The sequence below is a fragment of the Lissotriton vulgaris genome, chromosome 3_1 (genome assembly GCF_964263255.1).
Source record: "Lissotriton vulgaris chromosome 3_1, aLisVul1.2, whole genome shotgun sequence".
NCBI classification, from domain to species: Eukaryota; Metazoa; Chordata; class Amphibia; order Caudata; family Salamandridae; genus Lissotriton; species Lissotriton vulgaris.
Window position 1 is genome coordinate 42,567,005 of NC_141689.1, and position 27,571 is coordinate 42,594,575.

Consider the following 27,571-nt stretch of genomic DNA (forward strand, 5'->3'; position numbering starts at 1 on the left):
GTAATATTTCCTTGGGGTTTATTTTTTACCAAGGAAAGGTCACAAATACTACAGGAAGCCCCTCTGACTTCACTTCCCTGCAGCGTTTACCCTTTCAAGCAGACAACGTAAACTGTGACATGCAATGTAATGGCAGGCAAACTGGTGGCCTCTAGTAATTGTACTTTTAAGATACATAAGTGTGATATTACCAACGTACAGACAATTCTGAGGTATGAGGAAGTATGAACTTCCATTCAATCACCGGTCGTGATTGTCTAGGTGAGGAGGGAAAAGGTTTGAAGAAGGCTAGGTTGCCCAAAAGTTACCTGTTGCATTACCAGCACATGTAGAGAATGCATAAGCCATTGGTTGTCAGAAGTTATGATTCTACAGTAACCTACCTGCGTGTCTTTCTGTACTGCCACCACTGCGTAGGTCACTTCTAAAATAAGAAGAAAACACGTGTTAAACTGCGCGGCACACACAGAGAGTACAGTCCCTTACCTCGCCACCGACACTTTGACTGATCCTTCCCTAGCCAGAGCAGTACGCTTCCATTAGCAATCAGTAACCAGTTGTTGGGGAGAACATCATCTAGAGCATACTACTTAGTGCTCCCGTGTAACTCGCAGGTCACAGCACGCCCCGTTCCACAGCGGAATGAGAGGATCCCTAGGATGAAGCCTGCCACCAGGGGGGCAATCCTGGGGGGTGAGGGTTATATAAGAAAACCAATAGTTTTCTCTCTATCCTGTTGAGGGTTAGCACACAGGGTATGGACGTGCTCTTTTGTTTTTGCAGGAGGAGTGGCAGGCATACAAAAAACACATTTTCAGTGAAAAGGCGTCTTTCTTCCGTAGCCAACTAGATCTGGCAAAAAACAAACCGAGAGAACTCTTCAATATTGTCAAAAACCAAACAAACTGCACTCCTTCTCAAGAAATCAAAGCCACCAAAGAGCAATGTGAAGAAAATGCCACCTTCTTTACTAATAAAGTCTCAAAAATTGATCAATCCTTCATCCAAACTGCTAACCCTCCTTCCCTCTTAACCTGCCCCACTTTAACCACCCTCAAGCAATCAGAAAGCGTTCTTAGCAAGGACAATCAGGTCTGCCTCCAGCTAAAAAACAATGCACATTGGTCCGACTTCGAGCTAATGTCAGAAATCAAGGTCTTCAATTATAATTTCTATTCTAAAACCTCCCCCCCCTCACTATGGATCCCCTCCCATCCACAATTATAAAAGAACTCAACCACACCATCTCCCCTTTCTGGACTAAAAGCATCAACGCCTCTCTCACCTCAGGCTGTGTCCTAGACTCCCTTCAACTAGGACAAATCACACCCATTCTCAAGAAACCAGGGACCGACCCTAATGATCTTAACAACCTCAGACCTATCTTCAACCTCCCATTCCTTGCAAAAACATTAGAGAAATGCGTTCTCCACCAACTCAACAAACACATTGAGGAGTTCAACCTCCTCAACACCTTTCAATCAGGATTCAGGAAATGCTGTAGCACTGAAACAGCTATGCTCAACATCTCTGATGATATTCACAAGGCTTTAGATGAAGGTGATGACTGCCTACTCATCGTTATTGACCTATCTGCGGCATTTGACACAGTAAATCATCCAGCTATTCTGGAGACCTTGTCGAAGCACTCCGGCATTAATGGCACAGTACTAACCGAGAGTTGACTCCTGAGGCGGAAAGCCGGGAGTGAGGCAGCATCTTTTTAAAACTTATTGTCACAGATTACTTGTATTTTAGAAATTAACTGTCACAGATTGCTTGTGTTTTTAATCTCACCTACCTGAAAGAAACAGTCGTGCACGCAGCGGAGCCAGCGCTGACGCTGCACGCATACTCCCCCTCGCGCCCTCCCGCCACAAGCGGAGGCCACGCCCCTTTCAGGCCACGCCCCCAGACACTCCTGTATAAAAGGCGCCGTGTCAGGGCACCCAGCAAAACCGAGAGTTGACTCCTGAGGCGGAAAGCCGGGAGTGAGGCAGCATCTTTTTAAAACTTATTGTCACAGATTACTTGTATTTTAGAAATTAACTGTCACAGATTGCTTGTGTTTTTAATCTCACCTACCTGAAAGAAACAGTCGTGCACGCAGCGGAGCCAGCGCTGACGCTGCACGCATACTCCCCCTCGCGCCCTCCCGCCACGAGCGGAGGACACGCCCCTTTCAGGCCACGCCCCCAGACACTCCTGTATAAAAGGCGCCGTGTCAGGGCACCCAGCAAAACCGAGAGTTGACTCCTGAGGCGGAAAGCCGGGAGTGAGGCAGCATCTTTTTAAAACTTATTGTCACAGATTACTTGTATTTTAGAAATTAACTGTCATAGATTGCTTGTGTTTTTAATTTCACCTACCTGAAAGAAACAGTCGTGCACGCAGCGGAGCCAGCGCTGACGCTGCACGCATACTCCCCCTCGCGCCCTCCCGCCACGAGCGGAGGCCACGCCCCTTTCAGGCCACGCCCCCAGACACTCCTGTATAAAAGGCGCCGTGTCACGGCACCCAGCAAAACCGAGAGTTGACTCCTGAGGCGGAAAGCCGGGAGTGAGGCAGCATCTTTTTAAAACTTATTGTCACAGATTACTTGTATTTTAGAAATTAACTGTCACAGATTGCTTGTGTTTTTAATCTCACCTACCTGAAAGAAACAGTCGTGCACGCAGCGGAGCCAGCGCTGACGCTGCACGCATACTCCCCCTCGCGCCCTCCCGCCACGAGCGGAGGCCATGCCCCTTTCAGGCCACGCCCCCAGACACTCCTGTATAAAAGGCGCCGTGTCAGGGCACCCAGCAAAACCGAGAGTTGACTCCTGAGGCGTAAAGCCGGGAGTGAGGCAGCATCTTTTTAAAACTTATTGTCACAGATTACTTGTATTTTAGAAATTAACTGTCACAGATTGCTTGTGTTTTTAATTTCACCTACCTGAAAGAAACAGTCGTGCACGCAGCGGAGCCAGCACTGACGCAGCACGCATACTCCCCCTCGCGCCCTCCCGCCACGAGCGGAGGCCACGCCCCTTTCAGGCCACGCCCCCAGACACTCCTGTATAAAAGGCGCCGTGTCAGGGCACCCAGCAAAACCGAGAGTTGACTCCTGAGGCGGAAAGCCGGGAGTGAGGCAGCATCTTTTTAAAACTTATTGTCACAGATTACTTGTATTTTAGAAATTAACTGTCACAGATTGCTTGTGTTTTTAATTTCACCTACCTGAAAGAAACAGTCGTGCACGCAGCGGAGCCAGCGCTGACGCTGCACGCATACTCCCCCTCGCGCCCTCCCACCACGAGCGGAGGCCACGCCCCTTTCAGGCCACGCCCCCAGACACTCCTGTATAAAAGGCGCCGTGTCAGGGCACCCAGCAAAACCGAGAGTTGACTCCTGAGGCGGAAAGCCGGGAGTGAGGCAGCATCTTTTTAAAACTTATTGTCACAGATTACTTGTATTTTAGAAATTAACTGTCACAGATTGCTTGTGTTTTTAATTTCACCTACCTGAAAGAAACAGTCGTGCACGCAGCGGAGCCAGCGCTGACGCTGCACGCATACTCCCCCTCGCGCCCTCCCACCACGAGCGGAGGCCACGCCCCTTTCAGGCCACGCCCCCAGACACTCCTGTATAAAAGGCGCCGTGTCAGGGCACCCAGCAAAACCGAGAGTTGACTCCTGAGGCGGAAAGCCCGGAGTGAGGCAGCATCTTTTTAAAACTTATTGTCACAGATTACTTGTATTTTAGAAATTAACTGTCACAGATTGCTTGTGTTTTTAATTTCACCTACCTGAAAGAAACAGTCGTGCACGCAGCGGAGCCAGCGCTGACGCTGCACGCATACTCCCCCTCGCGCCCTCCCGCCACGAGCGGAGGCCACGCCCCTTTCAGGCCACGCCCCCAGACACTCCTGTATAAAAGGCGCCGTGTCAGGGCACCCAGCAAAACCGAGAGTTGACTCCTGAGGCGGAAAGCCCGGAGTGAGGCAGCATCTTTTTAAAACTTATTGTCACAGATTACTTGTATTTTAGAAATTAACTGTCACAGATTGCTTGTGTTTTTAATTTCACCTACCTGAAAGAAACAGTCGTGCACGCAGCGGAGCCAGCGCTGACGCTGCACGCATACTCCCCCTCGCGCTCTCCCGCCACGAGCGGAGGCCACGCCCCTTTCAGGCCACGCCCCCAGACACTCCTGTATAAAAGGCGCCGTGTCAGGGCACCCAGCAAAACCGAGAGTTGACTCCTGAGGCGGAAAGCTGGGAGTGAGGCAGCATCTTTTTAAAATTTATTGTCACAGATTACTTGTATTTTAGAAATTAACTGTCACAGATTGCTTGTGTTTTTAATCTCACCTACCTGAAAAAAACAGTCGTGCACGCAGCGGAGCCAGCGCTGACGCTGCACGCATACTCCCCCTCGCACCCTCCCGCCACGAGCGGAGGCCACGCCCCTTTCAGGCCACGCCCCCTCGATCCACAACCCCGGAGCAACATAAATTATGTGCAATCCTCGGTCGTGCAGCGGGCGAGCGCAGCGGGCGCGACGTTTGCGCGCCGAAGGCGCGCCTAAGGCAAGCTCCTCTGAGCCCATCCGCGACCGACCAGGACTAGGGGCTATACCTCCTACCGGCCCCACCTCAACCATGTCTACACCTATCTGTTATGCACGCAGCAAACTACTAGCCCTCAACAAAGCCACCACGGATGTCAGATCTCACCTATGTATCCAAACCGGCCCCGGCCTATCCTATGGACCTATCACCTGTCTCGCCTGCCGCTGGTCCAGTATGGGCCAATCCCCAACTGACCACCACACAATCCCTGCAAAAAATCAGCTGGTATTGAAATGTCTATACCTTAATGCCAGATCACTACCTAAACATGCCCTGGACATCTGGGACATGCTGACATCCAGGACCCCAGACCTGGTTTTTATCACTGAAAAATGGTTATCTGATACTAGTGCTCCAGATCTCGCTAATGCCCTTCCCCCTGAATACAAAATAATCACACAAAACAGACAAGGCAAAAAAAAAGGAGGCGGAGTCGCCGTGATCTTTAGAGATCACCTGACATGCCTTGCCGAAACCACAACTGTCAACCCCGAACATGAGATATTACCATTCAAAATTCTCTTCGAGGGTCTCACTATTTTAGCCGGTGCAGTTGTCTACAACCCCCCAGGGCAACAAGCCAGTGTAGGCGCTAAATTACTGAACCAACTGCTACCATTCTGCTTAAAATACAAAAACTATATGGTTGTCGGTGACTTCAACATCCATTACGAAAAAATAGACGCCCCCGGATCTTCCCAGTTGAAATATGATATGGAAATTCTACAACTTAAACAGTGGGTTGAGGGCCCCACGCACCTAGCTGGGCACACCCTGGACCTACTCTTCACCAATATTGAATCGACCACCATAAAAGAAATCCTACCCCTGTCTTGGTCCGATCACTCCATGTTATCCTTTTCATTCAAACTCCCTGGTAAACCTTTGAAGCTCAGAACCACCCCTCTCATCACCAATAGAGCCTGTAGGCTAATTAACGATTCAAACTTTCAAAATCACTTTCTCGAGACAGATGTCACATTACTGGAGGACTCTTCCATCTGTAACAACGTCACTCTTTTAGACACCGGAATACGGCAAACGCTAGACAAACTAGCTCCTATGCGGGAATCAAGAAAAAAAACAACTACAACGGAGAAATGGTATACCCCTCTCCTCAAGAGCCTCAAAAAGGAATGCCAAAAAAATGAACACCGATGGAGACAAACGAAAGACGCGGAAGCTAGAGCAAACTATGTCACCAAACGAAAACAATATATCCTAGCCATCAAAGACGCAAAAAAGGCGTACTTCACTCAACGAATTCATGAGAACCACAATTCCGCAAAAGAACTGTTCAAAATAGTGAAGGAGTTCAGTAACCCATCCAGCACCTCACAAACCCTCACCCCCTCAACCGAGGCCTGTGAACGCATCAGCACCTTCTTTTCTGATAAAATCAACAAAATCTACTCCACCTTCACTCCCCTAAACACTCATATCTTGCCTGACAATTCTGACAAGCATACTCCAACATCAGATAAATGCAATGACCAATCAGACTCAGGTAACACACCGCGTCTAACTAGTTTTCAACTATTCTCTGAAGACGAGGTATTAGCGGTACTAAACACCGTTAAATCCGGCTCTCCCGCGGACCCCTGTCCCCACTTCGTGTTCTCCATAATTGCACCAACGCTCTGCCCTCTTATCACCAAACTTTTCAATAAATCGCTCACCACCGCGTCTTTTCCGGAAGCCTGGAAACACGCATCTGTGACCCCCCTTCTGAAGAAAGCAGGATCCGACATCTCCAATCCGGAGAACTACAGGCCAATTTCCCAGCTCCCTTATCTCTCCAAGCAGCGTTTGACACGGTATCACACGATTGCCTACTAAACTCACTCCTGAGTAAAGGAGTGCAATCTACAGCATTAAATTGGATTAGATCTTTCCTCGTACCCAGGCAGTGCATATGGGCCAGTTCTACTCAAAACCCTATCCCATCGGCTGTGGGGTCCCACAGGGGGCCTCGCTGAGCCCCACTCTTTTCAATGTCTATATTTCATCTCTGGCTGACATCGGAAGAAAGTGGGGCATCAGCATATGCTCTTATGTCGATGACACACAGCTGATGGTGACAATGGATGAAGGGCCAGACACAACAAAGAAAAAGCTACACGGCTGTCTCTCTGAAATGGCCCAATGGATGCACAACCACTGCTTAAAACTAAATGCCGGCAAATCGGAGATACTCCTGTTCGGAGGAGCGAAACTTACATGGAACGCCACATGGTGGCCACCCTCATTGGGATCAGCCCCCACCCCAAAACAGCACGCCAGAAATCTAGGCATCATCATGGACGACGCCCTGTCCATGAAGGACCACATACGATCACTCTGGGGCAAGGGCTTTGCAATACTCAAACTTCTGGCAAAAAAATTTCCATGGATACCCCTGGACTGTCGACGTACAGTCACTCAAGCCCTACTGGTTAGCCGCCTAGACTATGGCAACGCATTATTCGAAGGGATGAACGAACAACTCTTCTCCCGCCTTCAGGTCCTGCAAAATCAGGCAGCCAAACTGGTCTGCAATAAAGGCAAGCGAGACTCAGCATCTGCATGCCTCAGGAAACTTCACTGGCTACCGATGCGCCAGAGGGCTACTTTCAAAATACTCTGCCATGCGCACAGAGCTCTTCATAAAACTGGCCCCACAATTCTCCAAGGGAAAATTGACTTCTACGTTCCCAACAGGAACCTAAGATCGAATCACTCAGCTCTGGCCAAACCTAAGCGCATCCACAAAGTAAGAACAGGCGGACGCGCCTTATCATATCTGGCAGCCAAAAGGTGGAATGAGCTACCTGTAGACCTCAGACACACCAAAAACTACCTTCAGTTCCGCCAAAAATTAAAAACTCACCTCTTCCCCAAAAATTAATCCCCCAGCATATCCCTCAGCAGTCTCCCTCGTTTTATAGCGCCGTGATATCCCATGGGATGAGTGTTGCGCTTTACAAATACTGGAAATAAATAAATAAAATGGTTCACCTCCTTCCTTCAACACCGCTCGCAACAAATTAAAATCAACTCCTGTCTCTCGAAGCCAACAAAAGTCACACTTGTGGTCCCGCAAGGCTCGATCCTCTTACCCGTCCCTCTTCAATCTCTTCATGGAGCCCCTCACAATCATCTTGAAAGAAGCTGGAGTGAATCACTACCTTTACGCTGATGACACCCAAATCTATTTCAAAACCGAGTCTCCCAGCGACATCTGACACCTCAATGTCACTCTAACCGAGATCCAAACTTGGTTCAACGCTAACCACTTAAAACTCAACCCAGATAAAACTGAAGTAATCCTATTCTCTCCAAAAAGCAACCATCGACCAATCGAAGAGTGGCTCAAGTATCTGGTTGCCCTAAACTGCCCCCTCATCCTATCCGACTCAATTAAGTCTCTAGGCATCACCCTTGACAAGAACTTATCAATGGAGGCCCACATCAAAAACTCTGCAAAAAGTGCTCTTTTCTTTCTAAGACACCTGAAGAAATTGAAACCTTTTCTTCCCCATGATGACCTCAAGACAGTAGTTTAATCCCTAGTTCTCTCTAAAATCGTCTATGGGAACGCCATCCTAACAGGGACTCCAAAAGCTCACCTAGCCTCACTAAGGGCAGTGCTGAACATGGCCGCTCGACTCCTATCTGGAGTAAAAAGATTTGAACAGCTCACTCCAGCTCTCAACTCCCTCAACTGGCTTCCCATGGAAGGGAGGTGTATTTACAAGCTGCCTGCATCACACACAAAACCCTTCACTCTCCGGCCCCCAACTACCTCAACAACGAACTGGTTAGGGCAGGTCAATCCAGAACGCTGAGAAGCTCCAACTCTCTCCTTCTTATCCCTCCGAAACTGAAAAAGAAAACCACCCAATACCGATCGTTTTCTGGCAAAGCTCCCAGGATGTGGAACGCTCTCCCTAGAGTCCTCAGAAGCAACCCCTCCTCCCGTTTCAAAAGGGACCTGAAACTCCATCTCCTTAACAAATACTTTCCTGACAAATGTCAACTAATATTGACTGCAATACCCAAGTTGACTCCTCTCTCTCTTGACATTCAAGGATAGTTGGTGACTGGACTGTGTTAACCACCTTTGTTTGTGTCTCTCCCTCCGCACCACTGTTTACTTATTTTTCATGCTGGGTTTTTATTTATCTCTGTTTTGCTTCCTTACTGCCTCCCAACTATGTAATGCAACTTCCTTCTGTTTTTTACAGTGTGTATGTAAAGCGCTCTGATACCTACTGGTCAAGCTAGCGCTATATAAAACTTTTAAAATAAACAAAATAAAAAATAAATACACCTGCCAGTTTCCCTTTTGTGGCAAAAGGTTGCATTGTCCTTATCGGGCTTAGGAAATCCACTGGGTGTGACCCAAATAACACAACAATGGCACTTGTCAGTCAATCAGCTGGCATGTGATGTCAGCACAGGGGGCAATTAATGTCCTTTTCTTTGACTGAGGGTAGAGGTACTGGTTTGCTGAAATATGGTATCACAGGAATGTTAATTTTTTGAAAGATGTTATGTTTGTCACTAGATACTGGGGGCTTTTAAACCAATGTTAGATTCAAGTTTGTTTTAAGAAACCTTTGTTGGTAGCATGCAAGTGTGGTCTTGAAATGTGGCACTCCAGTGAGAGGGGTACGTTGCCAGAGGTTGAGTTGAGGAAATGTGTGTTACATTAGTGGAAAAAAGATCTAGGTGTCCTGTGCATGGCATTTCAGTCAATTGGTGTGTATATATCTCTTTATGGTGGAAGAATAATAGAGATGAATATGCTATCTTGTCTTTTGGGGATTTAAATTAGTGTGGAAAACAGTGAGGTTGAGCATGTACTTTTGTGAGATAGGCACTGCATATAACATAACAATAGAGCAGCCCTCTAGAAACTGTAAAGAGTTTCTCTGGTTCATTTGTGCATGTCACAAAAGGAATGGTGCATGACTGAAGAGAAAAGTGCTCTGCCAGAGATAATCAGTAGTACGGCCAATGACACACACTGGGGTGGAGGTGGTGAACAATCTGAGTGAAGCTGCCAGCGAGCACAGCATCCAGACAGACGATGTAGTAGATCTTCTCCCTAGATAGAGCACATGGCATCCGGATAGACAAAGTGGATCATATCCCTACATAGAGAGTATGCCATCAGGGTATATGATGAAGTGGATCATCTCCCTACATAGAGCGCATACCATCAGGTTAGACGATGAAGTGGATCATATCCCTACATAGAGCTCATACCATCAGGTTAGATGATGAAGTGGATCATATCCCTACATAGATTGCATACCATCAGGTTAGACGATGAAGTGGATCATATCCCTACATAGAGCTTATACCATCCGGTAAGACGATGAAGTGGATCATATCCCTACATAGAACGCATACCATCCGGTTAGACGATGAAGTGGATCATATCCCTACATAGATTGCATACCATCAGGTTAGACGAGGAAGTGGATCATATCCCTACATAGAACGCATACCATCAGGTAAGACGATGAAGTGGATCATATCCCTACATAGATTGCATACCATCAGATTAGCCAATGAAATGGATCATATCCCTACATAGAACGCATCCCATCAAGTTAGACGCTGAAGTGGATCATCTCCCTACATAGAGCGCATACCATCAGGTTAGACTATGAAATGGATCATATCCCTACATAGAGCTCATACCATCAGGTTAGACGATGAAGTGGATCATATCCCTACAAAGGGCGCATTCCATCAGGTTAGACGATGAAGTGGATCATATCCCTACATAGAGTGCATACCATCAGGTTAGACGATGAAGTGATCATCTCCATACAAAGGGCGCATACCATCAGGTTAGACGATGAAGTGGATCATATCCCTACATAGAGCTCATACCATCAGGTTAGACGATGAAGTGGATCATATCCCTACATAGATTGCATACCATCAGATTAGGCGATGAAATGGATCATATCCCTACATAGAACGCATCCCATCAAGTTAGACGCTGAAGTGGATCATCTCCCTACATAGAGCGCATACCATCAGGTTAGACGATGAAGTGGATCATATCCCTACATAGAGCGCATACCATCAGGTTAGACGCTGAAGTGGATCATATCCCTACATAGAGCGCATACCATCAGGTTAGACTATGAAGTGGATCATATCCCTACATAGATTGCATACCATCAGATTAGGCGATGAAATGGATCATCTCCCTACAAAGAGCGCGTCCCATCAGGTTAGGCGCTGAAGTGGATCATCTCCCTACATAGAGTTCATACTATCAGGTTAGACTATGAAGTGGATCATATCCCTACATAGAGCGCATACCATCAGGTTAGACGATGAAGTGGATCATATTCCTACATAGAGAGCATACCATCAGGTTAGACGCTGAAGTGGATCATATCCCTACATAGAGCGCATACCATCAGGTTAGACTATGAAGTGGATCATATCCCTACATAGATTGCATACCATCAGATTAGGCGATGAAATGGATCATCTCCCTACAAAGAGCGCGTCCCATCAGGTTAGGCGCTGAAGTGGATCATCTCCCTACATAGAGTTCATACTATCAGGTTAGACGATGAAGTGGATCATATCCCTACATAGAGCGCATACCATCAGGTTAGACGATGAAGTGGATCATATTCCTACATAGAGAGCATACCATCAGGTTAGACGCTGAAGTGGATCATATCCCTACATAGAGCGCATACCATCAGGTTAGACTATGAAGTGGATCATATCCCTACATAGATTGCATACCATCAGATTAGGCGATGAAATGGATCATCTCCCTACAAAGAGCGCGTCCCATCAGGTTAGGCGCTGAAGTGGATCATCTCCCTACATAGAGTTCATACTATCAGGTTAGACTATGAAGTGGATCATATCCCTACATAGAGCGCATACCATCAGGTTAGACGCTGAAGTGGATCATATCCCTACATAGAGCGCATACTATCAGGTTAGACGATGAAGTGGATCATATCCCTACATAGATTGCATACCATCAGGTTAGACGAGGAAGTGGATCATATCCCTACATAGAACGCATACCATCAGGTAAGACGATGAAGTGGATCATATCCCTACATAGATTGCATACCATCAGATTAGCCAATGAAATGGATCATATCCCTACATAGAACGCATCCCATCAAGTTAGACGCTGAAGTGGATCATCTCCCTACATAGAGCGCATACCATCAGGTTAGACTATGAAATGGATCATATCCCTACATAGAGCTCATACCATCAGGTTAGACGATGAAGTGGATCATATCCCTACAAAGGGCGCATTCCATCAGGTTAGACGATGAAGTGGATCATATCCCTACATAGAGCGCATACCATCAGGTTAGACGATGAAGTGATCATCTCCATACAAAGGGCGCATACCATCAGGTTAGACGATGAAGTGGATCATATCCCTACATAGAGCTCATACCATCAGGTTAGACGATGAAGTGGATCATATCCCTACATAAATTGCATACCATCAGATTAGGCAATGAAATGGATCATATCCCTACATAGAACGCATCCCATCAAGTTAGACGCTGAAGTGGATCATCTCCCTACATAGAGCGCATACCATCAGGTTAGACGATGAAGTGGATCATATCCCTACATAGAGCGCATACCATCAGGTTAGACGCTGAAGTGGATCATATCCCTACATAGAGCGCATACCATCAGGTTAGACTATGAAGTGGATCATATCCCTACATAGATTGCATACCATCAGATTAGGCGATGAAATGGATCATCTCCCTACAAAGAGCGCGTCCCATCAGGTTAGGCGCTGAAGTGGATCATCTCCCTACATAGAGTTCATACTATCAGGTTAGACTATGAAGTGGATCATATCCCTACATAGAGCGCATACCATCAGGTTAGACGATGAAGTGGATCATATTCCTACATAGAGAGCATACCATCAGGTTAGACGCTGAAGTGGATCATGTCCCTACATAGAGCGCATACCATCAGGTTAGACTATGAAGTGGATCATATCCCTACATAGATTGCATACCATCAGATTAGGCGATGAAATGGATCATCTCCCTACAAAGAGCGCGTCCCATCAGGTTAGGCGCTGAAGTGGATCATCTCCCTACATAGAGTTCATACTATCAGGTTAGACTATGAAGTGGATCATATCCCTACATAGAGCGCATACCATCAGGTTAGACGCTGAAGTGGATCATATCCCTACATAGAGCGCATACTATCAGGTTAGACGATGAAGTGGATCATCTCCCTACATAGTGTGTGTGCCATCAGAGGAGTTGGCATGCTAGCAGAGGCAGTATGAAGACTAGGTACACTGCAGAGTGGGTTGCCTTTCTGAGGAGGGTGTGTGGGAGTGTGGTGTTATGGGATACATGGTAATGGGGAGTGTCCTATAACAAAGTGAAATACAGACTATAATTTGTGTGCTGAATGTCATAATTTTGAGTGTGGATGTGAAATGTCAAAAACATTACCTTCCTGCTTGTGTTGATCTGTTGATCCTTGTTCATGGGCACCTAAAAAACAGGAAACATGTTGTATCAGCATCTTTCGATGAAACCACTGGCCCTGTCTCCCAGGTTCTATCCTCATTCAGCAACCTCTTTAACCAATCTCTGCTCACCGGCTCCTCTACATCCTGCTCAAGAAATCTATGGCTGATCCCTTATCCCTGCCAACTACTGCCTTTGCCACCTGCTGCCTTCTTGAAATTCCTGTCTTTAACAACTCATTTTACATCTGTACCTTCAGTACCTACTCATTCTATGCTCTCTACTCCATTGAGCCTGTGTTCATTCACCCATCATTATCACCAATTTCCCATCCTGGTTCTCTCTGAAGCTTGCAGGTCTGGAGCACTGCGCCATGCATGTCACCCTCTTCTCTGTAGGCACTGAGGGCTGATCGGTCCTTATCTGTATCCTGCTGATCTTCCCCCTCCCCCTTCCAGGTGTTTAGACATTGGCATCCCCAAGGCACAGCTCTGGGCTCCCACACTTCCGTGCACCCCTCATGCAGTACATGGGTCCCATCCATTCTACCCAGTCCCTTCTTCTGTCCTCCTGAAATGCTGTTCCAAGAACCCGCTGTCTGATATTTGGAAATTGTTTTGGGCACCAAGATGCAGCTCAGATCTTTTCTCCTATTGATATTGCGCGTTGCTTCCGCTTCTAAAAATGTAAGAAACTTGCCATTTATTTATTTTATTTATTTATTCCGTGTAGTCAAATCACTCAACGCCCACTTTAAGAGCAGCAGTGCCCCTTGGTCAGTCTCAAAATGCTCCTTTTCCCACAAGGATGTAACAACTTATATCATCTGGACCCCATTCATACTTCTGCTCTGCTCCCACCACCCTGCCTGAACTCCCTCCCCATTTCACTTTGATGCCTATCAGCTAAATCCTGAACTCTATACTCTCCTCACTAAGGATTTCAAGGCAGCCCTAGGCTTGCCCATACTGCTCCCACCTGCCTCCTCAATACACCCCTAACATGACTTTGAGCGCGTTCTGTACGCCGCACACTAGAATACCCAAGCATACCCCACCAGCACCGTACTCCCGTACTTTGAAACCAGCCATCAGGGCCTATCCTCTGCTGCTTGATGACCAACGCAGCGGCTATTCAAACCCACCCCTCAAACGCGACTGCTATGGCCTATGTTCCTTAAAACTGTAAATTATATATAGCATATATTTATATAGAGCCCCCCTACAGCATAGTGCCTTTCATATGTATGACCACTGCATCACTAACACGCACGCATCCTTGCTAATGTACTATGATGTCCTAGTGCAGTGAATTGATGGCCGTGCTCAGTGCTATTTGTGTGCATCCACAAATCCGTAGGTGAACCCTTACATGCTCTCCTATGTCTTTTTTCCTTTCACATTCCTCCATTCTCTTTTCCTTTCTGATTGCCCGCTTCTGTCAGCCATTTTTGATCCTATTTATTTCATGCCTGCCCTCTTTATTTTAGAATGAGCCACCTATAGGGATTTCCTTTTAAAGCTTCCTCTTTTTGCTCATTTTGTTGTATTTTAAGTTGTTACATACTTTTTTTTATTTAATTATAGCACTATTTAAACCCTACCCCTTCTCACCTTTTTGAGATTTGTTAATGATTTTTCTTGGGCCGTCTTAATATGCACATCAGTAGTTTACTTATATTCCACCATCCAGGCACTTTAATTGATTCACATGTAACCTATATGTCATAGCCAGCGGATAACTATAATAACAATATTGTGTTTCTTAATTTGAGTACATTTATGTTGGGTTCCAAATTGTCTCATTACAAAAAAGTTGGCTCTCATCATTTCTTCTTCCATTCTTACCATTAACCTCTTAATGATCCTGTAGTTTGACTTACTATCCCTCGTTGATTGATTACGCATCTCCTAGGAGTTGGCTTTAAGGCTTGTATTGAGCGAACACTTTAAATAGCATAGGCCAAGTTGAAGCTATCAGGGCAACAAAATTCAAAGTCTACCAAACGTCCTCACTCAAAACTCCCTAAATGCTACTGAAGGATAATAAAATGTAGGAATTCAAGGCACAAAGGTTTAAAAGGTTGCATTGAGTGGAACCATGGATACATGCTTGGACAATGGGAACCCAGAGTCATTGAATGAATAATGCTAAATTATGTTTACAGCTTTGCACAGATATTACTATGATCCTGAAAGATCAGCAGGCTATTGATTACAAGATGTAGGATATGTCATAGATGGCAGCAAGATAACCTTGTACACATCTTGTGGAAGACAACTTAACATTGGCAACCATTTTGGTGACGTTTTAAATTGGAATACAATCAAAACACCTCACCTACTCATACCATTGGTAATAAGGAATAGATGTCAGGAAATGTTTTATCAGCCAGTTATTACATCTGCTAAGACGTTAATAAAACAAGCATTGATTAAGGGCAAAGTTATGTCTACATTACATGTGCAAGAGGAAGCGATAAAAGAATTAAACGCAAAAACATGTTATTGTGTAAAAACAAGAACATCTCAAAACACTGAATTTGGTAATATATCCAGATTGATTAAAAATACAAATAACAGCTTCAGATAAAGTTCATTAGCTCTAAAGCTGACAGTTGATGTGGGCACCCACTGCCACAAGGCATGGAATGCATATGGATATTTAGTTATCTATATTTTATCTCTAAGACCCAGGAGTGCCATAGCACTGTACAACATCCACAAGAAAGTTGCAGTGACTGACACTTCAAGGAGGTATCTGGGATTCAAGAGAGACAACATAGCTATCAAGATAGCTGGGAGGGAGGGGGGACCAAACTAGAAACTATGTACAATCCACATAATGTGGAGCTATCAAGCAAGTGTTTCTCAAGTACTAAAGTGGGACCAAATGAGAATCTATTTACAGAGCACATAATGGAGGGAGATTATGTATTTATCAATCAGTAGGGAATGTTAAGTTCTTCTGAAAAGAATGGAAACATTGATTGTGTGTATCACAGGATGAATCAATATCCATATCTAGGTACACTTCCAGAAAAAGAGCAAAATGAGGTTTTTTGTTTCTTTAACCTTTGAGGTGCCAGAAGAAGAGACTCCTCATGGTGCAGAGAATGGCTACCCCCAGGTAAGAGTTATTGAGTCAGGTATTTAGGAGTGCCGCCGTAGAGGGCTTGGTGAGCGAAACGGACTACCCAGAAGACACATCTAGCTCTGATCGGGACCCAGTCTTGCTGCTGCATTGAGGGCAGCCTTCAATGGTGCTACATGTGTTTTTGGCACTCCGATTGGTATCACATTTCTGTAGTTGTGCAGCACAAGTCGGTGTTGACTGCATTTTAATATAGCATAGATGTGAGCTATCAAGTTTAGGTTCTTGTCCAGGGTGATCCCAAGAGATCTGATGCCCTCGGTGATTTGGGGCTTTCCGTTTGGTGCATTTAGTGAGTCTAGCCAGTCTTGAATCAGGGGTAGTTATGAGGGAGAGCGATGAGGAGGAATTCTGTCTTCAGCAGGTTCATCTTTCGGTGGTTGAATTAGAGCTAAGATTAAATATCCTTTTGTATGTAGTTTAAGAGGTACCTACCTTTCAGAGGTGAAAGTTTAGGTAAGGCTAGGTTTCTTTGGCTTTAAGATAGTAGGTAACTTTCAAGTCATTTAGGACTGTGGTCAGAGGTTCCATGTACAGATTAGAAAAAGTAAGTGATGGTATGAAACCCTGTGATAATCCTGGGATGAATTTAATTTGTTGTGACCGGTTGTTGAGGTATGAGGGCAGTCAATGTACAACTATGTCGTTTATCCCCATTCTCTCCTTCAGAGTGTTTAGTACGATATCACGAATGACTATCAAATGCCACAGAGAGGTCGCAGGAATCACCCTTGTCCAGTATATGAAAAGCCTCTTCCATCATCTGCAGAGTAGCTGTTTCTGTGCTGCAACCAGCTCTGAAACCTGATTCTAAGTTGCCTACTTGGTTTGTATCCTCAATAAATTGCTTGAGTTGATTCAAAAGACAGCTCTCCAAAATCTTTTCAAGGAATAGGAGTCACTGGATGGAAATGTGTTGAGTCTTCAGGGTGAGCTCTTTCTGTTTTCAAGAGTGGGATGACTTCACCCATTTTCATACCGTCTGCTACTACACCCAGGGTCATCGAGGGATTGATCACTTGCATCCGAGCAAGGGGAGATGTGATAGCTGAGCCCCTTAATTAAAGTGGAGGGAGTTGAGTCTGTGATGTGTGCTGCAGGTCTTAATTTGGCTACTGTATTGATGAGTTATGTATCTATCAGTTTTCTGAATTTGCTCTAGGGAGCATTATTTGAGTTAAGAAGTAAGACAGGCTGCCAGCTGAAATACCTGCTAGTAAGAGTTTGATCTTTCTCATTTCTACAGCAAAGAAGTCAGACATCTCCTCCCATCTATCCTTTGGAGTGTTGACTGTAATTTTAGAGGCTGGGAATGATTTTTGCTTGATGATGTCAACGAGTTGTTTCTCACCTAGTCCATTTGAAATCTGAAGAAGGAACTTTCGCCTCAATGATGTTGTTCTTGTACCTTCTCCTTTCACTCCTAAGTTGAGACAGATGCATGATTGAGGGGTTTTGGTTCGACCTTCTTTCCACAGTTCTATGCTCCCTTCTCTCTTCATTTAGCTCCTTATTGTACCATAGAGAGGAGATTTTGGTTTATTTTCCTCAAGTTTCATGGGTGTCATTTTGTCCATTATACTCACTATGGTTTTATTGTAGTGAGAGGTCAGGTTGGTTATTGTTTGCTTCTTGTTTATGAATTGAAGATGAAACACACTGTTTGTAACAAGCTCATTGGTATTGACAGCTTGTGGTATTGATATGACTTGTAGCTCTAATGCATTGCTTTGGTCTGTAGACCTGGCATTTAATTAGCCATCTTTTGGAGGTGAGGCGGAAGGGGATGATATTGCAGTCATATGAGTCCACTGGTAGTTTGCAGTCAATAGAAAGGGACCTTTCTTTATTAATTAGGACATCAAGAGTTGATCCTTTCTTATTTGTCAGACTCATACCTACACTTGTGTTAGATCATTGTACTTAGCATGATACTCAGTTGCATAATCTATGCAAATCTACAGTGCCATTCCAGTGGAGATGGAAATCTCACACAAAGATGTAGTTGGGTGGCAATCGGGGTGATTTGGTGATGAGTTTCAGTAATTGCTCATTGACGCCTCAGATGTCTCCTGGCGCTGGTACATAGCTTGGCTCTTGGCTGAAATTGCCATCAGAGCTGAGTTTGCTGAGCAGGGTTTAGTTCATTTTACTTAATTTGAAATATCAAGTGAGTTATGTGAATGATTTTATGATATTCCAACTTAAATAAGTAAAAAATGTGTTCTTTATACCATGTTGTTTGCATATTACGTGCTGAAAAATAAAACAATTTTAAATTAAAATCTTTAGCTGTTGAAGTCTTTTGTCCCTATCGCTCCCTTTTTTCTCAATTACCTCTTTCTTCTTTTTCATGTGCATCTTTCAGTTCATTCTTCTAACCATAACCTCTAATCTTTTACTCCTTTTCCTCTTTTTAAAATGTTTCTTTTGCTCATCTCATTCACTCTCTTCCTTACTGTATTTCTTCATATTTCACATATTCACTCTCTTGTATTCTTCCTTTTCTCTCCATTCTTTTCTTTCTGCTTTTTCGTTTATTCTATTTTAATTTACTACGCAATGGACCTCCTTCATACCTTGCTCTGGTTTCTTTGTGAAGACAATGTCTGCATAAGTGCACACATCCTGATTCTCTGCTGTAAAACAGAAGAGGAAAGTTTAAAATATATTGTGCATCAGTACGCCTTCATATACAGCAGATCTCCTTAAAAGTAGTCATAGATCCAAATGTAGGGTGATGCAAGCATTGAGACTCTGGTTGTGTGGCGCTACTACTGTTCATTGGCATAGCAAAGATAACATTATTATAACATTCATTCGGAATATATTCACACAAAGCCATTCTGTGTCGAACAATCACCCTGTCATTTGGGACTTTAGATAGTGGAGAGGTATGCAGTCAATTGTTGAAGATTCAAGTCTATGGGAATATGTCTATCCATGAAGATGTGAAGCTCGGCAGAGCTACGGGATATATAAACCAGGGGCTGCAACAAGCCCCACAAGTATGGAACTGTTATCATAATGCCTCTGGTAAACACCAGGCAAAATAGAGTGTGATAATTATCAGATGGGAATGGGTCTGCAGTGAACAATATGCCAAGGAGTGTGTCATCGCTATCATATGGCCATGACCTATAGTCCACTCATGCCTAAAAGTATGTGATTGTTATATGGACAAAGGCGTGTGGTCAGCCAATGCTAAGGTGTGTATCCTACTGACCAGAGGCCAATACTGAGTCCAAGAATGTGTGAACAGTAGTGTGTAGACCATGGCCAGGAGCTGATGATCAATAGTGTGGAGACCATGGCCAGGAGCTGATGATCAATAGTGTGGAGACCATGGCCAGGAGCTGATGATCAATAGTGTTTGGATCATGGCCAGGAGCTGAGGATCAATAGTATGTAGACCATGGCCAGGAGCTGATGATCAATAGTGTGGAGACCATGGCCAGGAGCCGATGATCAATAGTGAGTAGACCATGGCCAGGAGCTGCTGATCAATAGTGTGGACACCATGGCCAGGAGCCGATGATCAATAGTGTGGAGACCATGTCCAGGAGCTGATGATCAATAGTGTGTAGACCATAGCCAGGAAGCTGAGGATGAATAGTGTGCAGACCAAGGCCAGGAGCCGATGATCAATAGTGTGTAGACCATGGCCAGAAGCTGATGATCAATAGTGTGGAGACCATGGCCAGGAGCTGATGATCAATAGTGTTTGGATCATGGCCAGGAGCTGAGGATCAACAGTATGTAGACCATGGCCAGGAGCTGATGATCAATAGTGTGGAGACCATGGCCAGGAGCCGATGATCAATAGTGAGTAGATCATGGCCAGGAGCTGATGATCAATAGTGTGAAGACCATGGCCAGGAGGCGATGATCAATAGTGTGGAGACCATGGCCAGGAGCTGAAGATCAATAGTGTGTAGACCATAGCCAGGAAGCTGAGGATGAATAGTGTGCAGACCATGGCCAGGAGCTGATGATTAATAGTGTGCGGACCAAGGCCAGGAGCCGATGATCAATAGTGTGGGGACCATGGCCAGGAGCTGATGATCAATAGTATGTAGACCATGGCCAGGAGCTAATGATCAATAGTGTGTAGACCATGGCCAGGAGCTGATGATCAATAGTCTGTAGACCATGACTAGGAATTGATGATCAATAGTGTGTAGACCATGGCCAGGAGCTGATGATCAATAGTGTGTAGACCATGGCCAGGGACTGATGATCAACAGCGTGTAGACCATGGCCAGGAAGCTGATGATCAATAGTGTGTAGACCATGGCCGGCCGGGAGCTGATGATCAATAGTGTGTAGACCATGGCCAGGAGCTGATGATCAGTAGTGTGGAGACCATGGCAAAGACTGATGATCAATAGTGTGGAGACCATGGCCAGGAGCCGATGATAAATAGTCTGTAGACCATGGCCAGGAGCTGATGATCAATAGTCTGTAGACCATGAGCTGATGATCAATAGTGAGTAGACCATGGCCAGGAGCTGATGATCCATAGTGAGTAGACCATGACTAGGAATTGATGATCAATAGTGTGTAGACTATGGCCAGGGGCTGATGATCAATAGCATGTAGACCATGGCCAGGAAGCTGATGATCAATAGTGTATAGATCATGGCCAGGGGATGATGATCAATACTGTGTTAACCATGGCCAGGGGCTGATGATCAATAGTGAGTAGACCATGGCCAGGAGCTGATGATCAATAGTGTGAAGACCATGGCCAGGAGCCGATGATCAATAGTGTGGAGACCATGGCCAGGAGCTGAAGATCAATAGTGTGTAGACCATAGCCAGGAAGCTGAGGATGAATAGTGTGCAGACCATGGCCAGGAGCTGATGATTAATAGTGTGCGGATCATGGCCAGGAGCTGAGGATGAATAGTGTGCAGACCAAGGCCAGGAGCCGATGATCAATAGTGTGGGGACCATGGCCAGGAGCTGATGATCAATAGTATGTAGACCATGACCAGGAGCTAATGATCAATAGTGTGTAGACCATGGCCAGGAGCTGATGATCAATAGTCTGTAGACCATGACTAGGAATTGATGATCAATAGTGTGTAGACCATGGCCAGGAGCTGATGATCAATAGTGTGTAGACCATGGCCAGGGACTGATGATCAACAGCGTGTAGACCATGGCCAGGAAGCTGATGATCAATAGTGTGTAGACCATGGCCGGCCGGGAGCTGATGATCAATAGTGTGTAGACCATGGCCAGGAGCTGATGATCAGTAGTGTGGAGACCATGGCAAAGAGCTGATGATCAATAGTGTGGAGACCATGGCCAGGAGCCGATGATAAATAGTCTGTAGACCATGGCCAGGAGCTGATGATCAATAGTGTGAAGACCATGGCCAGGAGCCGATGATCAATAGTGTGGAGACCATGGCCAGGAGCTGAAGATCAATAGTTTGTAGACCATAGCCAGGAAGCTGAGGATGAATAGTGTGCAGACCATGGCCAGGAGCTGATGATTAATAGTGTGCGGATCATGGCCAGGAGCTGAGGATGAATAGTGTGCAGACCAAGGCCAGGAGCCGATGATCAATAGTGTGGGGACCATGGCCAGGAGCTGATGATCAATAGTATGTAGACCATGGCCAGGAGCTAATGATCAATAGTGTGTAGACCATGGCCAGGAGCTGATGATCAATAGTCTGTAGACCATGACTAGGAATTGATGATCAATAGTGTGTAGACCATGGCCGGCCGGTAGCTGATGATCAATAGTGTGTAGACCATGGCCAGGAGCTGATGATCAGTAGTGTGGAGACCATGGCAAAGAGCTGATGATCAATAGTGTGGAGACCATGGCCAGGAGCTGATGATAAATAGTCTGTAGACCATGGCCAGGAGCTGATGATCAATAGTCTGTAGACCATGAGCTGATGATCAATAGTGAGTAGACCATGGCCAGGAGCTGATGATCCATAGTGAGTAGACCATGACTAGGAATTGATGATCAATAGTGTGTAGACTATGGCCAGGGGCTGATGATCAATAGCATGTAGACCATGGCCAGGAAGCTGATGATCAATAGTGTATAGATCATGGCCAGGGGATGATGATCAATACTGTGTTAACCATGGCCAGGGGCTGATGATCAATAGTGAGGAGACCATGGCCAGGAGCTGATGATCAATAGTGTGTAGATCATAGCCAGGAGCTGAGGATCAATAGTGTGCAGACCAAGGCCAGGAGCTGAAGATCAATAGTGTGGAGACCATGGGCAGGAGCTGATGATCAATAGTGTGGAGACCTTGGCCAGGAGCTGATGATCAATAGTCTGTAGACCATAGCCAGGAAGATGATGATCAATAGTGTGTAGACCATGGCCAGGAGCTGATGATCAATAGTGTGGAGACCATGGCCAGGAGCCGATGATCAATAGTGAGTAGACCATGGCCAGGAGCTGATGATCAATAGTGTGGAGACCATGGCCAGGAGCCGATGATCAATAGTGTGGAGACCATGCCCAGGAGCTGATGATCAATAGTGTGTAGACCATAGCCAGGAAGCTGAGGATGAATAGTGTGCAGACCAAGGCCAGGAGCCGATGATCAATAGTGTTTGGATCATGGCCAGGAGCTGAGGATCAACAGTATGTAGACCATGGCCAGGAGCTGATGATCAATAGTGTGGAGACCATGGCCAGGAGCCGATGATCAATAGTGAGTAGACCATGGCCAGGAGCTGATGATCAATAGTGTGAAGACCATGGCCAGGAGCCGATGATCAATAGTGTGGAGACCATGGCCAGGAGCTGATGATCAATAGTGTGTAGACCATAGCCAGGAAGCTGAGGATGAATAGTGTGCAGACCATGGCCAGGAGCTGATGATTAATAGTGTGGGGACCATGGCCAGGAGCTGATGATCAATAGTGTGTAGACCATGGCCAGGAGCTAATGATCAATAGTGTGTAGACCATGGCCAGGAGCTGATGATCAATAGTCTGTAGACCATGACTAGGAATTGATGATCAATAGTGTGTAGACCATGGCCAGGAGCTGATGATCAATAGTGTGTAGACCATGGCCAGGGACTGATGATCAACAGAGTGTAGTCCATGGCCAGGAAGCTGATGATCAATAGTGTGTAGACCATGGCCGGCCGGGAGCTGATGATCAATAGTGTGTAGACCATGGCCAGGAGCTGATGATCAGTAGTGTGGAGACCATGGCAAAGAGCTGATGATCAATAGTGTGGAGACCATGGCCAGGAGCCGATGATAAATAGTCTGTAGACCATGGCCAGGAGCTGATGATCAATAGTCTGTATACCATGAGCTGAGGATCAATAGTGAGTAGACCATGGCTAGGAGCTGATGATCCATAGTGAGTAGACCATGACTAGGAATTGATGATCAATAGTGTGTAGACCATGGCCAGGAAGCTGATGATCAATAGTGTGTAGATCATGGCCAGGGGATGATGATCAATACTGTGTTAACCATGGCCAGGGGCTGATGATCAATAGTGTGGAGACCATGGCCAGGAGCTGATGATCAATAGTGTGTAGATCATAGCCAGGAGCTGAGGATCAATAGTGTGGAGACCATGGCCAGGAGCCGATGATAAATAGTCTGTAGACCATGGCCAGGAGCTGATGATCAATAGTGTGTAGACCATGGCCGGCCGGGAGCTGATGATCAATAGTGTGTAGACCATGGCCAGGAGCTGATGATCAGTAGTGTGGAGACCGTGGCAAAGAGCTGATGATCAATAGTGTGGAGACCATGGCCAGGAGCAGATGATAAATAGTCTGTAGACCATGGCCAGGAGCTGATGATCAATAGTCTGTATACCATGAGCTGATGATCAATAGTGGGTAGACCATGGCTAGGAGCTGATGATCAATAGTGTGTAGACCATAGCCAGGAAGCTGAGGATGAATAGTGTGCAGACCAAGGCCAGGAGACGATGATCAATAGTGTGTAGACCATGGCCAGGAGCCGATGATCAATAGTGTGGAGACCATGGCCAGGAGCTGATGATCAATAGTGTTTGGATCATGGCCAGGAGCTGAGGATCAACAGTATGTAGACCATGGCCAGGAGATGATGATCAATAGTGTGGAGACCATGGCCAGGAGCCGATGATCAATAGTGAGTAGACCATGGCCAGGAGCTGATGATCAATAGTGTGGAGACCATGGCCAGGAGCCGATGATCAATAGTGTGGAGACCATGGCCAGGAGCTGATGATCAATAGTGTGTAGACCATAGCCAGGAACCTGAGGATGAATAGTGTGCAGACCATGGCCAGGAGCTGATGATTAATAGTGTGCGGATCATGGCCAGGAGCTGAGGATGAATAGTGTGCAGACCAAGGCCAGGAGCCGATGATCAATAGTGTGGGGACCATGGCCAGGAGCTGATGATCAATAGTGTGTAGACCATGGCCAGGAGCTAATGATCAATAGTGTGTAGACCATGGCCAGGAGCTGATGATCAATAGTCTGTAGACCATGACTAGGAATTGATGATCAATAGTGTGTAGACCATGGCCAGGAGCTGATGATCAATAGTGTGTAGACCATGGCCAGGGACTGATGATCAACAGAGTGTAGTCCATGGCCAGGAAGCTGATGATCAATAGTGTGTAGACCATGGCCGGCCGGGAGCTGATGATCAATAGTGTGTAGACCATGGCCAGGAGCTGATGATCAGTAGTGTGGAGACCATGGCAAAGAGCTGATGATCAATAGTGTGGAGACCATGGTCAGGAGCCGATGATAAATAGTCTGTAGACCATGGCCAGGAGCTGATGATCAATAGTCTGTATACCTTGAGCTGATGATCAATAGTGAGTAGACCATGGCTTGGAGCTGATGATCCATAGTGAGTAGACCATGACTAGGAATTGATGATCAATAGTGTGTAGTCCATGGCCAGGAAGCTGATGATCAATAGTGTGTAGATCATGGCCAGGGGATGATGATCAATACTGTATTAACCATGGCCAGGGGCTGATGATCAATAGTGTGGAGACCATGGCCAGGAGCTGATGATCAATAGTGTGTAGATCATAGCCAGGAGCTGAGGATCAATAGTGTGCAGACCAAGGCCAGGAGCTGAAGATCAATAGTGTGGAGACCATGGGTAGGAGCTGATGATCAATAGTGTGGAGACCTTGGCCAGGAGCTGATGATCAATAGTCTGTAGACCATAGCCAGGAAGATGATGATCAATAGTGTGTAGACCATAGCCAGGAGCTGATGATCAATAGTCTGTAGACCATGGCCAGGAGCTGATGATCAATAGTGTGGAGACCATAGCCAGGAAGTTGAGGATGAGTAGTGTGCAGACCATGGCCAGGAGCTGATGATTAATAGTGTGCGGATCATGGCCAGGAGCTGAGGATGAATAGTGTGCAGACCAAGGCCAGGAGCCAATGATCAATAGTGTGGAGACCATGGCCAGGAGCTGATGATCAATAGTGTGTAGACCATAGCCAGGAAGCTGAGGATGAATAGTGTGCAGACCATGGCCAGGAGCTGATGATTAATAGTGTGCGGATCATGGCCAGGAGCTGAGGATGAATAGTGTGCAGACCAAGGCCAGGAGCCGATGATCAATAGTGTGGGGACCATGGCCAGGAGCTGATGATCAATAGTGAAATGAAATGAAATGAAATGAAAACAGTATTTAATAAAGCGCACTGCTGCCAAGCGGCTTCCTGGCGCTGGGGGACCTGGATCAGAACTCACAGAGGGGAACACAAGGGAACCTAAGGAGGGAAAGCCAAAGAGAAAAGAAAAGTTTTTAAGGCTTTACGGAAGTGACTAAAAATAGGAATGGAGCGAAGATGAAGTGGGACCACTTCATAGTGTGTGGACCATGACTAGGAATTGATTATCAATAGTGTGTACACTATGGCCAGGAGCTGGGGACCATCAAAAGCCAAGCCCTAGGATCCCACCAGCCTCCCTCTCCACCTGCTCTGAACAAGCAGAAATTGCTAGTGGTTTCCCCCAGAAGAGAGGAAAACCACGCAAAAAAGGACCCCGTATTTCAGGGTGCATGTGGTTATTCTCCATTCCATGGAGAAACATTTTAATCTCTAGAATTTGGTGCAGTGGTATGAGCCGTATTTAGGAATCCTGCCCTCTGGTATCCCAAAATCCAGCAACCTTGTAATCTGAGCCCTTGCAGTGAGGGGTTATACCTCTGAGTATTGAAGAAATCTTCCTTCACAACATTTTTTGCTGTTCACTATCATAATCTTACCTCTCAGTAATGAGGGAGGGTTACATCCCAGGGTTGAGGGACGTGATCTTCCAGTACTTCCAATGTTAAACCCAGCGCTGTGTGACCTTTAGGCCGCTTTAAAGAAATCTTCCTTCACAATACTGAGGGGTTTACACACCTGGAATGTGGAAATTTAGTTCCACGTACTGAGTCATCATCTAAGCAAGGAAGGGTCTTACAACCTAGTATTCCCCATACCTTAGGTTTTACAAACCAGTATTAGTGCATCATGCCTTCCAGTACTGAAGGATCGTGCCTACTAGTACTGATTTATTCAGTCTCCCATTACTGAAAGATCTTCTTATGTCCACCTTTTGGGGAATACTTCCTTCCAAAATGTGGAGTTTTACATTCCTGGATTGTGGTGAACCCATATCCCAAAATGAATGACCTCTCCTTTTCAATTCTGGGCATTGTCCATAGCAGGGTGTAGGGAGCATGCCTGCAAGTCCTGAGGGATGTATTGAGGCATTTCATGTATTTAAGGACTCTCAGTGCACAATATTGGGGGGTTACACAAACCAGCATTGTAGGATCCCCTACCCCTGATCTAGAGGTATCGCACCTGCCGATACTGAGGGCTCTTGCCTCCCAACATTGAGGGCACCAGTATTGAGTGACTCTTTTGAGTAATGGAGGCATTGCATGCCATTATATGGAGATCTTACCTTCCAGAACCTGGTAATTTTGTCTCAAAGAATTGAAGAAATCTACGCTTCCCGTGTAGGAGAGATGGCTTACCTGTCAGAATTCCCAGTCAGCAGTTTTCCAGCGTCATAACATGGGCTCTTCTGTCCGAAAGTCGGTGAGGAGCCCCAACCTACTGCCCCAGACCTTCTCTCAGCCTTAGGCCCTTATAGATCTGCGAGTCAATGAAATCACTGTGCTTCATAAACACATTTTACGGCTGTCCATTTAATGTTGTTTTGAACCATAGAATCTTTCCTTGCAGGAATCAATCAATCCATTTTTTATAGAGCGTGGCTCCTCACCCCTGAGGGTATCC

At 45.9% G+C, this 27,571-nt stretch overlaps 1 long non-coding RNA gene across 1 annotated transcript in view; it reads right to left on the minus strand.

Annotated features, from left to right (window-relative positions):
* Positions 1–378: 378 nt before the first annotated feature.
* Positions 379–27,571, minus strand: part of LOC147725897 (uncharacterized) — a 33,732-nt gene continuing 6,539 nt past the window's right edge. Inside the window, exons 3-5 of the long non-coding RNA XR_015309401.1 lie at positions 18,862–18,921; positions 13,112–13,153; positions 379–424 (exon numbers count right to left, since the gene is read on the minus strand). This is a non-coding gene — a long non-coding RNA (uncharacterized LOC147725897). The remainder of the gene's footprint in view (positions 425–13,111; positions 13,154–18,861; positions 18,922–27,571) is intronic.